The following is a 15633-nucleotide window of genomic DNA, read 5'->3' as shown; positions in this document are numbered from 1 at the left end:
AGGTGCAACCTTCGACTGGTTTTAAGAGACCCCAGTAGGAAGAACGTCACCGGCTTTCCCATGGCCTGGGTTACAGGTTATTTCCAAAGTGGCCCCTCAGGGCACCCTCCACCCCAAAGGATTGCTACCCGTGGCTTTTGGAGACAAAGACTCCCCACATACCAGTACCCAGAGTGGCAAGATATTGCACAGGAATTATCGCCTGTGATTGGGGCCTGAAGTCCCCGAAGATTGTTTACGAGTAAAAGGCGAGGGCGATTTAGTTTTTGATCAACACTTCATATTGCACATCCTAAGAGAAGCAGAATACTTGTCAAGCATGCATCTTTATGAGCTGCCCGCCTATAAGCCTTGCACGAAAGGTCCATGCTTAATGTTGGTTTGGCAGTAAATTGGCGCGATGCTCGGGTCTGCCGCATCAAATTAGCATCGACCCATAAAACGCTACTGAATGATTCTTCAAATCTGCCAAGTCTTCAAATCAATTTTGGAGACAGCGTCAAGGGTTTTATTTTATTTTTTTTAACTTTGATAAACCTTTCATATTAGTTATCACAGAAGAGCATAAACCTTTCTAATCTGTCTTTCCACCAAAAAAACCAAAACAAAACAAAAGGTGTTGTTTTTCCCAAACTGCTTTTAGCTCTTCCGTTTTGCACACCGCCTCCACACCGCATAAACAATGTGTGTGTCATGGATTCTTTCTTGCCCTATTTTAAAGCCAATGGTATGTGGCTCCCACAGCCCGTGCCCCATGATCCTGCAGTTTGGAGAGAATTTCTACTGGCACCAGGAGGAAGTTCTTGCTCTTGGCCTTTGACGTGCAGTCCCCAGCTCACCTCCTCCAGGAAGCCTTCCATAACTCACCAATGAACTCTGATCATTGCTCTGTGCCCTTGTGTGTTGGGTAAAAGAGACTATGTTCTCATGGGGGCTCAGTGCACTTCCTTCCCTGAGAACTCCTTTCCTGTGGACCCTCAGAGGTGGGGCTCACACTGAGTGGTCCGTGAGGTGTCATCTCTCTCCTCTGCATCTTTGAGGACCAGCCCAAGCCTCCCTCCTACAGATGCCCCGGCCAGAATCCCTTATTCTCACTCTTCAACCTCAGAGATCTCAGCCACCCTAGCCATACCCTGCTGGTGGCATCAGGCTTGTGTGTGAATCAGCCTCTCTCCCCTGGGGGCAAGGGCTGAGTCTCAAAACCAAACAAGAACAGAACCTTGATTTGAACCCAATGGGTCTGACCCAGAGCTCTCACCCCCCAGGCCATGCTGCCTTCCAAGTAAGTATGTCAGACTTGAGGAGAAAGGGGACAAGCCACACCCAAAGAAAGGAAGCTTTATCCCCTTTTGATGAGAACCACTCCTGTGATGGGAAGGAGTGGATGAGGTGGTCATAGACATGGCCCTCCTGCCTTCACTTGACTCAAGGGTGTGTCATCTGTGAAACAGAGGATGGCACACGGATGGAGTGCTGCATTTGGGGGGCTTTTCATGCTTCTCCAGAAGGACCCAATGACAGAGCAGCCCATCAGAGATAAGGTCACCCAGGGGTTGTTCCTAAATGGCCAATACCTGGAGCTCTGGAGGTGAACAGGACTTTGGGGGCACCAGCACAGAGCCTGGGGCCTAGGACCTAAAGGCCTTGGTCAGAAGCTGGCTCTGGAAATGAGGAGGTCATTTAGAGGGACAGAGCATCAGGACAGGACACCCTCCAAGGCCCAAGAGCCCGACTTCCAGAGACCTCCCCATAGCAGCCGAGGCTACCGACAAATCCCCATCAAGGCAGCTGGGGTGGGAGAGGGCAGAGGTCAATGGGCAGGTCAGTGGGGACTCATGGGGCCCCGCTCTATGCCAGGACTGTTTTAGGTCCTAGGATACAGCAGTGAACAGGATGGACAGGTGCTCATGCTCATGGAAACGTCTGAAGGGAAAGCAAGATGAGCCACAGAGAGACGGATAGATCACAAGGATTTATTCGGTGATTGGAGGCTGGGGCAGGGGCCCAGAACCTGCATCTCTGACAGCTCCTGGGGTGATTCTGAGGCTGGTGGCTGGGTCCCCAGCCTCATCCAGAGAAACACCTGTCTACGGCACCCATTGCACTCCAATGGGCAGATTCAGATCCGCCCTGCAGAAGGAACCACCCACAGACATTTAAGATAAAAATTTAGGAGATGGAAATGAATCTTCAAATTTGATGAATAATGGTGTTAAATTCAACAAATCCTTAGCAAAATAAATAAATAAATAATAAACTGTATTAGTCATCTGGGAAATAAAATTAAAACTACAGTGTGATATCTCTACATACTCATGGAATGGCTAAAATGAGAACCACTGGCCACACCAAGTGTCGACAAGGGTGTGGAGCAACGGGGACTCTCATCTAACTGGTGTCAGTGCGGGGCGGTTACTACAACCCCGTTAGAAAACTGAGAGCCCCCACACAGGTCAACCTACGCGCATCCTGAGACCGAGCAATTCTCTTCTCGGCAGACGTTCGTTAAAACGTGCACCTGTGTGCAAGAGACTTGTGCGGGAAAGTCCACAGCAGCACTCTTCATCACAACCCCAAACTCTGAGCAACCCCAGTGTCGGTCAGCTGGAGAATGGAGACACAAACTGGGGTACATTTGCACAATGGCATCCCATACAGTCGCAAGAAAGAACCAACACTGTGGGTGAATTTCACACACGTGACGGAAAGCCAGACCCCAAAGTGTACAGACTCTTGATTCCACTTACATCAAGTTTTTAAAACAAGGATAACCCATGAGTGCCATTCCAAGGGAGGACAGCAGTTACCCATGGTAGAGGGGAAGGGCCTGGAAGGGGACCCAGGGACCTCTGGGACAGTGCTCTGGTGCTTGGTGTGTTTGGAAGTAGGTGTATTTGGCTTGCGGATTCTCACAGCATGGTGCGCACGATCTCAGTATGCATACTCTGCTTGGAGTAAAAAGTTTTCAAATGGACTGAATGCAGGATGGGGAAGAGGCGTGGATGGGAGCCTGCCTAGAAAGGGCGAGACTCAAGGGGGCACAAGCCAGCGGGGCCACATGCCCCCTAAGCCTTTGTCACGTTACCAGGCAGGCCCCAATCAGCATGCTTCCTTGCACCTGAGATAGAAAGGGACTAACAGACCACACACAGGAGATAAGAAGAAGAATAATATGGCCACTATGACATGGATTCTACTTGTCATCCCCATTTTACAGATGAGGAAACTGAGCCTCTAGCCCACATGGTGACCAAGTGGTGAAGCTGGGATTTGAACCCAGGTGGTCTGACCCCAGGTGCTGGCTTCATTCAGAACCGGGGCTGGCTGCACGGAGCAGGCCGAGGGGTGGAGCTGGTGGCCCCAGCTGTCCCTTGACACTTGAATTCACGGTAGGGGGACTGAGAAGAGATAAATAAGAGGCCTAGATCGTGCCTTCACAGGGATGAACGGACAGTAAGTTAAATGTGCAAATGAGACCAACCCTCGGGAAGTGACATAATATCAGGGGACAAAGACGCCCAAAATCTAAACAGGAGATGGCAAGACAGACCCAACCCAAGTCAGCCGTACCTACAGGACGTCTGTGAGAGAGAGGCACATGTGTGGCCGCGGTGCGGGACAGCGACGAGGCAGTGGCCACTGACCACAGGCAGTGTCTGCACCCAGAGCACCACAACGGGGGAGGGGACATCCAGGGGAGCTCACGAGGCATCACCAGGCCCCACATCCACACCGCTCCCGGGCCTGGCACCAGCCTCTGCGGAAGAGGTTGGAATCAGATGTGGGAAAGCGGAGGGAGCTGAGAAGAAAAGCTCCTTGGACATAGCATTCAAATCGGACCCAGACGTATATAAGGGAAGGGGTTAAAAAGAGGATTCCTGGTGAAGGAGCAGAAGGAGCCAAAACAGGCTGGCTGCACCCCCCTCCTGCTCAACCAGTAGAGACGGAGTGCCTGCTTTGAGCCCTGGCTCAAACATTGTAGACAGATAGTGTGCATAATACAGTGACTTGACCAGTGTAGACAGACTGCCTGAACTGTGTGCTGAGCTCAGCCCATATAAACACACTGTCTGCATCACGAACTGGGCTCAATTAGTACAGCTAGATTGCCCTGCACAGTGGGCTCAGCCCCCTCAGCTGTGGGAGCCAGGGCCCGATGGACAGGGTCCATGGCCTCGGGGGAAGGCTTGGGGGGCCCAGGCACAGGGACCGTGCCCAAAGCCACGGAGACTTCTGAGGGCTCTGAACCTCGGATAAGTCCCGCAGGGAGTGGGGCTGGCCCAGACTGAATGGAAAGTCCCAGTGCTCCCACCCTAGACTCAGCCGGTATAGACCACCTGCACCAGGCACTGGCTCCGCTGGTGTAGACAGGTGCCTGCATCACACCCTGGTTCCCATGGTGTAGACACACTGCGAAGTTTAGCTCACTGTGCCGGCCAACAGCCATCACCAAGTCCCTTCTCCCGAGCTCATCAAGGCTCAGACAGCCAGAGCGAGCACTATTTGCTCTATGCCCTGAGACCTGCTCGTAGATTCACTTGGCCTCCTCTAGGCCCAGTAGGCGGCTCTACAGACGGAAGGACTGCGGTCACTATTTGCTGGGTGCCGGGGGTGCTCCCCTCAGGAGCATAGGAAGCGAAGCCCCCGCTTCTCAGGGCTGGAGGGTCTCCATGCTCACAGGCTTGGGCAGATGGGTCTTGTCCAGGGAGATGAGTCAGCCCCCAAGAAGAGGCAGCCTTGAGCAGGGGGATGACTAGTCAGCCAAGCGTGAGTCAGTCTGGACTAGGGGCCGCTGGTAGAGGGCTCCCCTGTGTCACCTTCCCACCGGTGAGCACCTGGGCGCCTTGTGTGGTGGTCTACGGTGGTGAGGCAGCCGCCAGGGTACAAAGGAGGGCCAGTGTGGTGAGACTGCCCTCCACGCGAGGGGTCCAAGCGCTGGAGGAATCAGCTCCCAAAACACCTGGGGCCAGAGGAGTAATCTCTACCTCCTAGCATCCTCTCCTTGGCTCTCATCCCTCCTGTCCCCGAGTCTGGCCCAGCCGGGAAGGAGCTGGCTCAGGCCCAGGCAGAGTGAGGACAAGGTGACAGCGACCTGGGCTGTTGCTTGCAGCTCAGCGGCCGCTCAGCTCAGGGCCCACAGCCAGCAGCGTGGGCACAACGGAAAGCGGGGTGACTCATAGACCCACTCCCCCCACCCCAGCTCTGCAAGACAGAGCTGGGTGGATCAAGTTGGTTGTGGGGATGCTGAGCCAAGCTGCAGACAGCCACAGGGAACTTGCTGACATCCGAGGGAGTTGGGGAGCTGTGAGCCTGGGGCAGAGCCCCCAGTCGAGGGCAGGAGCAGGTCCAGAGTGGCTCCCACGGGAAGGAGAGGAGGAGAGAGGGCTGGAATGAGGGAAGGGCACAGGAGGGGAGTCCTTCCCAGTGCCGGCCAGCTGCCAGGTCAGGTACAAGTAGGTGGCAGGTAAAGGACCTACCAGGGCCCCATGAAGCTAAGCGGGTGACACATAGGCCAAGGCCACCTCTGGCCAGCAGCCCTGCGGGCAATCAACTCTAGAGGAAAGTGGGCATCAGAGCTGCCTGTCCTCACCGGAGAGCATGGGACACTGGACTGTCACTTACTGAGTCTCACTCCGTGCTGGGGGGAAGGTAGCAGAAAGCCTAAGAGCTTAGAGGAAAGCTAGAAGGTGGGCCATGTGGGCCGGGGCACGGAGGCGGCTGCCTGAGCCCCAGCCCTGGAGCACATGAACCGACCAGAAGGGACAGGAGTCTGGAACTCCTGGTCTCGGGGTGGGGGTGGGGAGGTTGCCTCAGGGAACTGTGGCGCTCCAGAAGTCGGGGTCCCAACGGCACTCCCTACCTCCCTACCCACACTAAATCCAGCACCAGGCCCCTGCAGAATCCCGGCAGATTCCCATCGGCCTGCTCCTCTTTTTAGGACCTGGGTCACCTTCCTGCAGGATTACTGCAGCTCTTTCCTCACTGGGCTCCCTCCACTACAGCAGCTGGGAGGGTCAAGTCCCAAGTCTCTCCCTGGCCTTCAAGGCCCTACATGGCCAGGGCTCTGGCTGTGTCTCCAAATGCATCAACCCCTTCACTCTGCTGGCCACGTGGGCCCTCCACACTCCCTCTCACTCCTGTGCACGCAGTGCCAGGCAAGCTCTCTCCCTCCCTCTGGCCGCGCCCCTCCTTGCTTCTTAGTTCCAGGTTTCCTCCTTCAGACCTCCGCTGAAGTGTCACCTCCTCCGGGAGGTCCTCCTGACCCTCAAGTCCAGGTCAGGTTACACTATGATGCATCTCCGAAGCACCCAGATGTTTCCTTTATATGCTTATCACAGCCTAGAAACACACATGTACCTGTTATTTGTTTAGTAACGGCGGAGGCATCTGGCAGAGCATCAATCAGTGAGTGATGAATCAGTGATGAGGGAATGGCTGTCCACAGGGGTAGGGGCCACTCTTAGTTTTGTTTACTTTCTGTCCCCGGAGCTGGCCCAGAGACAGACACCTACTACCTGCTCCACAAGCATTCACTGATGGAGAGTGAAGGACAGCCACAACCGGTCAGACAATGGGAATGTGGGATGGAGTCCTCTGGCTCCAGGTTTCAATGCTGACAACTCCCATTTACTTCAAATAACTTGCTCACCAGGGCCACCTCTGGCCAAGGCTTGGCAGAGACAGGGAGGCTTGCCCTCGGTCCCCAGCAGCAAAAAGCCCTGATTTCCCAGAAAGGCATGGCCCACCTTCAAGCTGGGGAGCAGGGATGGGGAGACCCTGGCCCCTTGCCTGCACGCAGACACTCTCTGACTTCCTGGCTTTCGAGGTGGAATCAGAGTTGCTTCTTGCTGTCACCCCCCTGGACGCAGGCTCCCCCACTCTGCTGGTGGCCGAGGCTGTACTTGGGCCAGCAGATGCGTGCTAGAGCTCCAGATCACAAATGACAGGTAGCTTTGTACAGGGTAAAAGTCACAACTTTTTCCCACCACCAATTTGTAAGTCTCATCCTCTGCCGCAGTGATTTACCGACCACGGGGTCACACAACTTCCGGCTGGGAAGAAATGAGATGGCATCTGCCACCTGAGTTAATGCAGCCCTGTCCCCCCGCTGTTTGAACCCAGGGGTTCCCTCTGCCTTGGGGCAGACTTTTCCCAGGAGGGAGGGAACACAGCTGCTCTGGAGTCAGACTAGTCCTGGCTCTGACTCCAAAGACAGTGCCAGGGAGCCTACTGTCCCCATGCTGTCACCACACAGGCTGCCCACTCCCAGCAAACTTCCTGAGGCTCCAGGACACCATCTCCCGCATTCACATCCAGACAACCATCCTCATTTTTTTTTTTAAATTTCTCAGGGTCCCACAGGAGGGCCACAATGATCTTGTTGGCCCAGCACTCCATAAATCTCCTGTTTCTAACTCATTACCTTCTGATTAGCTGAAAGGCCGGGCCCTTGTTTCACACAGTGTTTACTAGCTCTAGTAATGGCCACAGCTGTTCATGAAGGCACTGCCATACCCTTGGTCCACTTTCCTGCCCACAGGCTCCCTCCCTGCTCCACATTTTCTCCAATGTGGCTGCCACACCCACCGGGGAGAATCAGGGAGGTGCAGCAGGGACAGCTGAGACAGACATCTCCCACTCCAAGCCAGGCAGCAGTCCAGAGAAGGGGGCCCCGTACCTCTCCCACCAGCCCGCACAAGACTCCAGCACCCACCACAGGTGCCTCCAACCAGATGCATCAGCAAATCATGGTAAGAGCTTTCAGCGCCCATCAACTCGATCAGCAAAACCACAAAAAGCCTATCAGGTCGCCACTGGCACAAACTCTGAGTGAAGAGCAGAGAAGTAGTCCGCCAGGGTGTTTCCAATCAGGAGACTCTGACTGCCCACCTTCCAAGTGAATCCCAGGCAAATACCCCCAAGGAGCTCACCAGCATGCTTTCCCAACGACCATTCGGCAAAAAAGTAGCCACCGAACTTTCCCAGACTTATTAGCTTACATAAACAGACATTTGAATAAATGTTTAAAAAATGAAATTCCCTTGATACTCCGTAATCGGTAAATGTTCATTATGGAAACACAGCAGATATGCATGAAATTTCCCAAGTGGTATTCTGGCTACAAGATTACAAAGGCATCTCAGACAGCAGGCTGAGTTACAAAGCCTCCTCTTCCGGTCACAATCCGGCGAAGATTTGCCAAGCCCAGGAGGTCAGACAAGCCTGCTCCTCTCCCAGCTGGAGCCAGTGAAAATCAGCCCATGCTCCTTTTGCCTGCTCAGGCATTTTATAAATGAGCCCCCATGTCAGCTGATTGATGTCTCTCTATAAATAATTAATCCTTGACCTTGTTTTAAGAAAGCCTTGACTTTTTAATTTGGGGTCTTTTTAAAAATCAATACCAAGGGACCATAATTCACTCTGTGGAGTTTGATTCCAAGTAAATAAATAAATAAGCCATGCCATTGGTGTGTCTCAGGGTGAATGGGCTAGGCGATGGGATGGGGTCTGACTCTGGGGTTGTCTGTGTTCAAATGCTATTAAATTATTGATCATCCTAAGAGACTCAACCTCTTCAGGGTCTGCATTTTATTCCTCCTGTGGGTCATTTCACAGAGGCAAGTCTGATGAGGGCTCCACTCCCCGCAAGGGCTCCTCCGCCCTTGTCCTTCCATATGTGGCGGGCGGCCTGGATTTTAAAAGGGTCTCCTACAGGGAGCAGAAGGTCACCTCTTCCTGCAGCCTGTCAGCCTTGCCTTTGGGACAGGGGCAGAGGGTGGGCAGAAGAGGCCATACAGGTGGGAAATTTTTAAAGAGGGTTCTGCCACTCCGTTCCAGAGGTCGCCCAGTTCTAGGGCAGGACTTGAGAAAAGTTCCCCACCCATAGGCAAGGGTCAAGGTGAACTCGGATGTGAGAGGTTACCCAAAAAAGTGATCTTGGTAGTGCAGCTTGGAAGCATCCCAGAAATGAGGAAGGGGGAGTCTGTCCCTTACCCCTCTGCCAACTCCTCTCCCACCATGCACCCCACAGGGGCTATGGTCCGTTCACTCAACCGCCTCCCGCCCCGGCTCTGCTGCGGGGCCAGACACGGACCGCCCTGCCGCCCAGTCTCCCTAGCATAGACAATCACTGCGCAGGGTCCAACAGGGAGGCGCCCCAAGGACCCGAGACCCACCGGATCCGGGAGACAGCTTAAGACAGGAAGCCCCGGGAACGGCCCCTACTTCTCGGTTAGAGTAACCCTGCAGCGAGTGCTCACAGCCGAGGGAGTTGAGCAGCTGCCGCGCCAGCTCTGGGTCGGGGGTTACGCGGGGCCTGGGGACCAGCTGTAGGACGAAAGTTAGGGCGGCAAGAGTCCTGCGCCTGGAAAGGGAGAGGGGACCCTCCGAATCAAGAGCCAACACTGGCACTACCAAAACCGGCCAACGCACCTTCGCCTGGCTGCGCCGGCCTCTGGCGAGGTCAGAGCTAGCGTGCAAAACTGGAAGCTAGCAGCTGGAGTTGCAGCCGTCGCCAGAGCTCGGCTGGGTCCCGCGGCGAAGCAGCTCCGCCCACCCGAGCAGCCCCGGGCTCGGACTCCCGCACTCCCGGACACTCGCACGCACACACCTTTACACATCACTGACGCGCACACACTCGCCTCAAGTACAAAACAGGCCGGTGCCCTGGAGAGTGGCGGGGTGGGGACGCGCGCGATGGAGCGCGGGGGCACCTTCCGCCGCTCGCGGGGAAGCCCTGGCAGCTCGGAGCTCCTCCCCGCCCCCGCCCGCCACAACCAGCCCCCGAGTCCCAGACTGGAGCGCGCGGGAAAGCCCCGGGCGCCCCGGACGCTCCAGCCCGGCCCTCTCCGCCGCCAACGCTGCCTCCCCGCGCCCGGCACCCAGGGCTGGGAAGAGGAGCACAGCATCCGCGGGGACCGAGGGAGCCCGAGGGGCGGCAGTGCACAGACGCGCGGCGGCAAGTGAAAGCCATGGAGCAAAAGTCTAATTAAAGTTCCCGCTACTGGAGCCGGTCCCCAATGCGCGGCCGGACCGGAACCCCGCGCGCCCTATCTCCGCCTTCGGCTTCGAACGCTTAACCGTGCAGGTTCTCGGCGCCGGGACGCAGTGCCGTCCCGAGTCCTCCCGGGACCCCTCGGGGCGCCCTTCCCGGCCGGGAGCCGGCACAGGGCGGGGACAGGGCTGGGGCTGGGGCGGGGGCGCAGCGCACTTACCTGGCGCAGCCGGCGCTCGCGGGGCCGCGGGCGCCTCCAGCCCGGGCTCGGTCCTCCACGGCGAATCCTCGGCTCCCGGGGGCCGCGCGGCCGGGACGACCTCCGCCTCAACTCGGGCCCGGGGCCTCCTCCCGCTCCGAGCGGAGACCGGTGCGGTGGGTGAGGCTAGCGGCGCGGGCCGGCGGCCGGAGCGCGCAGGAGAGGGAGGGGAGAGGGTGCGGTGGCGTGTTCTTCCTCGGCCCCGAGCCCGGGTCCGTCCCCCGCCTCCCACCTCCAGCCTCCCGCCGCCGCCGCCCTCTCCTCTCCCCACAGCACCGCCAGATCCGGCTAGAGCGCCGGGAAGGCTCAGAGAAGTGCGAGCGGAGCCTCCGGCAAGGCTGGAAATAACGCCGCGCCCGCCCGGCGCCCCGCCCCCGGCCTGGGCCCCGCCCCGCGGTGGCGGCGGCGGCGGCGGCGGCGGGGGCGGCGGGGGCCGGGCCGGGAGGGGGTCACTCCCGCGATCCGCCGGTCCCTCCCGGGAGCTCGCGGGCGCCGCGCCCACGCGCGCTCTGCGGCTCCGCGGCCGGCCCCACGGGCCGCGCGCTTCGAAGGAGCCGCCGCTGGGCGCGGTCCAACGGCCGCGGGGGTAGGGGCGGTGGTGTTGGGGCCGCGCCCGTCTCCCGGGTTCCCTGAGAGCCGGCCTCACGGCTGCCACTTGGCTCCAGAGCGTGGCCGGAGGGCTGCCACTGCCTCGGTGGGTCGCACGCCGGCGCCGACCTGGGAAAATGACTAGGCGTCACCGGAGCGGGCCGTGACCACAGCTGGGCAGGGGCGCGCGCTCAGGACCCGACGCTGCGGGGGCGCGGGGCTGGGGAAACGCAGAGGCTTGGTCCGTAGCAGCACGGAGGGATCCCTGAGCTACAGCCTCGGTGGAGTTTGGTCAAGGTCTTGGGCGGCCTTGGTCCCAGGTGTCTGCACCCATCCCCAAATTCCTGGGGCTCTGGATTCTGCTGAAAGGACCCATGACCCAGGCTTTTCCTTGAGGGCTACCTCCTAGAAGTGCTTGTTGGGTCACGTCCTGCGATCTTGGGGGGGCGGGGTTCGTGAACCAGGTCAGCCTGGGTCAGCCGACTCCTCCCTATACACACCCTCAACAACACAGAGCCACAGCCACGGAGCACCGGGACAGAGCCAGGATGGGAAGTGGGGGAGGGAGATCTGACTCCAGTCCTGTCGTTCCTGAGAAGACGCAGCCCCCACCTGCAGGGGGAAGCAGGTGCTGGGAAGGAAGGCCAGCTGGCTTCTCACCGGAACTTGATGAAGCTGTAAATGAGTCACCCCTTAATCTTGAGGGGACCCCAGTATTTTCAAAAACCTGCCGAGAAAGCTTTAGTAAAAGAAAGGATGTTCACCCTCCTCTCATTTTATCTGCTGTTTGGTTGGCCTGACGATTCCACCCTGCTAATTCGGAGTGTAAGATGGAGAGGTGGGGAGTAAGATGGACTCATGGGCTTCGATTGACCAGGGAGGGGATGGCCAGGGGCAGCCCTGGCAGGGAGCAGAGCCGCTCCTGAGGAAGGCCAGGGAGTCCCCAGCAGTAGAGCTCCAGAAGGCCTAGGAGGCACCCAGACTGAATGCTTCAGGTGAGCTCAGCACAAAGAGAGAACAGCAAAGGTGAGAAGACAAACTTTAGCAGACCAGAGCTATCATGATTTTCCTTAATTCTTGCAACATCAAAGTAGGCTCTATTATTTCCATTTTCCAGTTGAGGAAACCAAGGTACAAGGATGCCACCAGGTTGCTGGAGTCCACACATCCGGAGGATGGCAGAGCCAGGATTGAGCTGCTGATTCTAAAGTGGAGTAGGTTCAGTGGGGTTTCCTCTCCAAGGTCCCGAGTTCAGAGACTGTTCCAGACCCAGACCTAGCTGGGCTCCACTGGCTCTGTGTTACTTGTGTTTGTATATGGGGGGGGGGGGGAGAGTATGTATGGGGTTGAAATCGCCCTACTCCTCCTCAGTCAGGTGCAGATCGGATGAACAGAATATCAGGGACAAGGATGCAAATGTCAGGAGAGACAGGGCAGTGGCATCCTTATCCAGCCCATGACCAAAAGCTAGCAGAGCAGAGCAGGAGGAAAGATGGTGAACAAAGGCGAGGTTGGGGGGTGGTGGTGAAGTGAGCAGAAAGCTACTTGCCTGGTGAGCCCAGAGAGCACTGACCCTGTACCTCCCCTCCCCTCCCCCGCCTTGTCCCCACACCTCCAGCGTCTCTCACCACCCAGGGTCCTGGCCATGAGTTGGCTGGGCACCTGCCAAAGAAAGCTGGTGGTCCAGGGAACCTCTTCAGTACTGGGCACGCTCCTGCAAGAGAATACACACACACACACACACACACACACTCAGCAGGCAGTGCGGAGGGAATGGGGAGAGGAGCTTCCATCCCCTGAGCCCAGCCTTACACCCAGGAGGAGGCTCTGAACCACAAATGCATCCACTGGATAAGTCCACACAAGCTCTACTTCCACGGGACTGATCTACACAGGCTTTATGAGAACCAAGCTAGCAGCAAGTGGGGCTGCTGAGGCCCTCCCAGGTACGGCGTGCAGCTGTGTGCAGTGATCCTCCCGGGGTGCAGCTGTGTGCAGTGATCCTCCCGGGGTGCAGCTGTGTGCAGTGATCCTCCTGGGAAGGACCGTTTTTCCATTAGCGTTTCCAACTGTACTTATTAGCACTTATTTGCATCTAATATTCAGGCAGGCATTGCTAGGCATCACAATGCTGCATTCCTTTGACATCTGCGCGATTTTCAATTTTTTCACTCAGACTTCCTTCTTGTTTGGAGAGGCCCTCGGGGAAATCCCCAAAGCGGGCTCCAGGCCCCTGGCACCAACATGCACTGGGTTTTCCTCCTCAGGATTTGCCAAGGGCTGCGTGCCCTTTTTTGAAAGTCAGGCTCGGCCTCTGCAGCAAGAGAGGCGGAGAAACACTGCAAATTCCCGGCATGAAGCCCTGTGTCCTCACTTGCAGTTTTTGATATGTGTTTCTCCGCTGAAAGATGAGTGGCAAACTTCTCCCTTTGCATCCCAACGAAGGTACAAGGACATTTGCATTAAATCACACCAGGAGTCCACGACCCATGCCCCAGAAGAGGTCACGGAGGTTCAGAAGCCACTCTATTTGCTGCCAAAGAGGCGGGAGGAGGGGGCCAGGCCAGGTTTGGGGGAGGGTGGCAGGCAAACCACCCCCCTCCCCGGGCTCTGGGTCCCTGGAGCATCCCCTGGAGTGCAGATTCTCGCCTACCTTTGGGTGGGGAGCTGAAGGCAGCACAGTGGGGGAAGGACCTTGTGTTCCATGAAGGGCACGTAAGCCCCTGTGGTAAGACTGCATCCTGAGTCTTCAACTTTCCATTCTGCGAGAAGAACCAGAGCGCTTTTCCGGGGAAGAGAGGGAAGCCATCAGGAGTGGTAGGTCCAGGAACACCAGCATCCCATGGGAGAGAGAAGAGAATGATGGCATAGACCAGGGGGTGGGTTTCAGCTCTCCCAGGCATGGGCTGGGTGGCCTCCAGCAGGTCTGCTAGCAATCCCAGCCTGTTTCCTTATTTGGGAAACAGACTCCACCTGCTTCTGGTGGCCAGGATGCGCAGATGAGGTGAGGGAAGGGTGTGAAGACATTTTGGAAAGTGGGGTGGTGAGGCTGGCCTGTTCTGCGTCACTCAGATTAGCCACCTCAGGACCTGGGTGTCAAGCAGCTGGCCCTGTGCTGGCCTCTGAAATATTGTGACCACAGGGTTTCCCAGAGTTAGTTCCCCACACTGTGACAGGCTGAGCACAGCGTTGTGCTGATGGGAGTCCCTTTTCCAGGAACATAGCTGCTTTCCCCAGCTGCCTCTGCCGTGACCTCAGTGTGGGACCCTAGCCAAGCCTTTCCTCCCCATTTGAACAGTAAGGGGAGGGTAGCCCAGGCTCTTGAGACCCCCACCGAGCTTCTGCTGTAATGCCACAATTCCTAAAAATTCCTCCCCTAGAGAGGAGGCCCAGGGAGTTTCCCTTGGCCACCTGGGACCATATTGGATGAATGTCCCTTCCCTGCCCCCTTTCCTCCACTCCCCATGACCCTTCTCCTTTTCTGTCACCCCTTGGGTTTTGGAGAAGCTGGAGGGAATGGGTCCCTTTGTTCCCTTCTTTGTTGAGTCACCTGCAATCTCCTGATGCCATCATGCCTGGGGGAGAGCCCTCTACACTAACAATGCTGCTGGGCTTCCGGGCAAGCCCACGTCCCCCATGCCTGTTGCAAATTCTGAAGTTCCACCATCATAAAAATACTTCCTTTCTGAGGCAGGCTAAGATGACGCCAGTGTCCATCCTTACCATGAACGAGGGTTGGTGAACAGATAGGGCTTCTGAGTAGCACGTAATAAAAACTGTGGCTAACTTGAGCAAAAAGGGAGGACTCCTGGAAAGGACACTGGAGGGGTCCCACAGAGCAGGGGGGGGGAGCCGGGCATCCAGGAGGGAGGATGGCAGCACTCAGGGGGGCGGCTAGAGGACCTTTGGGGTCTGCAGGAAGGAATGTCCTCCTCCCCCAATCTAAGATGAGCGGGTCTGCAGACGCGCCCCTGTTGAACCCAGAGCCCAAGAGGGACGCAGGCCCAAGCCCAGGTCGAGCCCATCCATGCGAACTGGGCTCAGAGCCAGCCTGGCTTCGCTCTTGAGGTCTTGCCAAGTTCAAGTTCATTTTGGTGCTTCTTAATTAAAAAACAAAACAAAACACAAACAAAACACCACTGGGCTGGTCTGCTGCTGATTGTTCCTTCAGTCCCCACAGATCTTGAGCCCAGCCCTCCTCGGGTGGCCTGCCCACGATACGGGAGAGGACACTCAAGTGGAGGGATTCACTGCAGGAGGGGGTCCGGTAGACCCTGAGCATAAACAGTGGAGATTTTTCTTTTTTACTTTGGGGTAAAGAATTTAAAATTCTAGAATAATTTTATGCCACAATTCAGTAAATGCTCTTTCACTTGGACCAAACTAACTCAGCATTCACGTCATGCAGGATGGGGCTGAAGTTGACTTTTTCACTGTCAGTCAAAGACCGTGGGACTAGGCTTGCAGGGGCCAGTCTCCTCTGCCTCAGATAGTAAAGGGTTTGACTTCTCCCACCACTGTGGTAGTTCTGTGCATCTACCTGCCTCCAGATACAAACAAACCCATTATACATAATTCTCTCTAGTCCCTCAAGTGGGCCTCCTTTTTTTTTGCTATATGCTGTTCATTATTAACTGGGGTGACTATTACAAAGAGGAAATCACTATATGAAATCATTTCATGGCACTTCTTTTTAAATGCTGCCTAGTTGGGAAAGCTTGCGGATCCTCCAGGACCCCTGCTGGCTTAGCCCAGATTGGCACAACTCGGGCCGCTGTCATGGGGCTGCTGG

General features: G+C 56.6%; 1 protein-coding gene across 1 annotated transcript in view; it reads right to left on the bottom strand.

The window, feature by feature from the left end:
• CHST8 (carbohydrate sulfotransferase 8) overlaps window positions 1-10564 on the bottom strand; it is a 130845-nt gene extending 120281 nt beyond the window's left edge. The window contains exon 1 of the mRNA XM_045890338.3: window positions 10215-10564. The gene's annotated coding sequence lies outside the window, so the exon portion shown is untranslated. The remainder of the gene's footprint in view (window positions 1-10214) is intronic.
• Between the last annotated feature and the right edge of the window lie 5069 nt (window positions 10565-15633).

Source organism: Mirounga angustirostris, unplaced genomic scaffold, assembly GCF_029215605.1.
Source record: "Mirounga angustirostris isolate CCGP_5_RB_7025 unplaced genomic scaffold, mMirAng1.0.hap1 SCAF_16, whole genome shotgun sequence".
Taxonomy (NCBI): Eukaryota; Metazoa; Chordata; class Mammalia; order Carnivora; family Phocidae; genus Mirounga; species Mirounga angustirostris.
The sequence above is the reverse complement of the archived record's forward strand: the minus strand, read 5'-3'. Positions and strand labels throughout refer to the sequence as shown.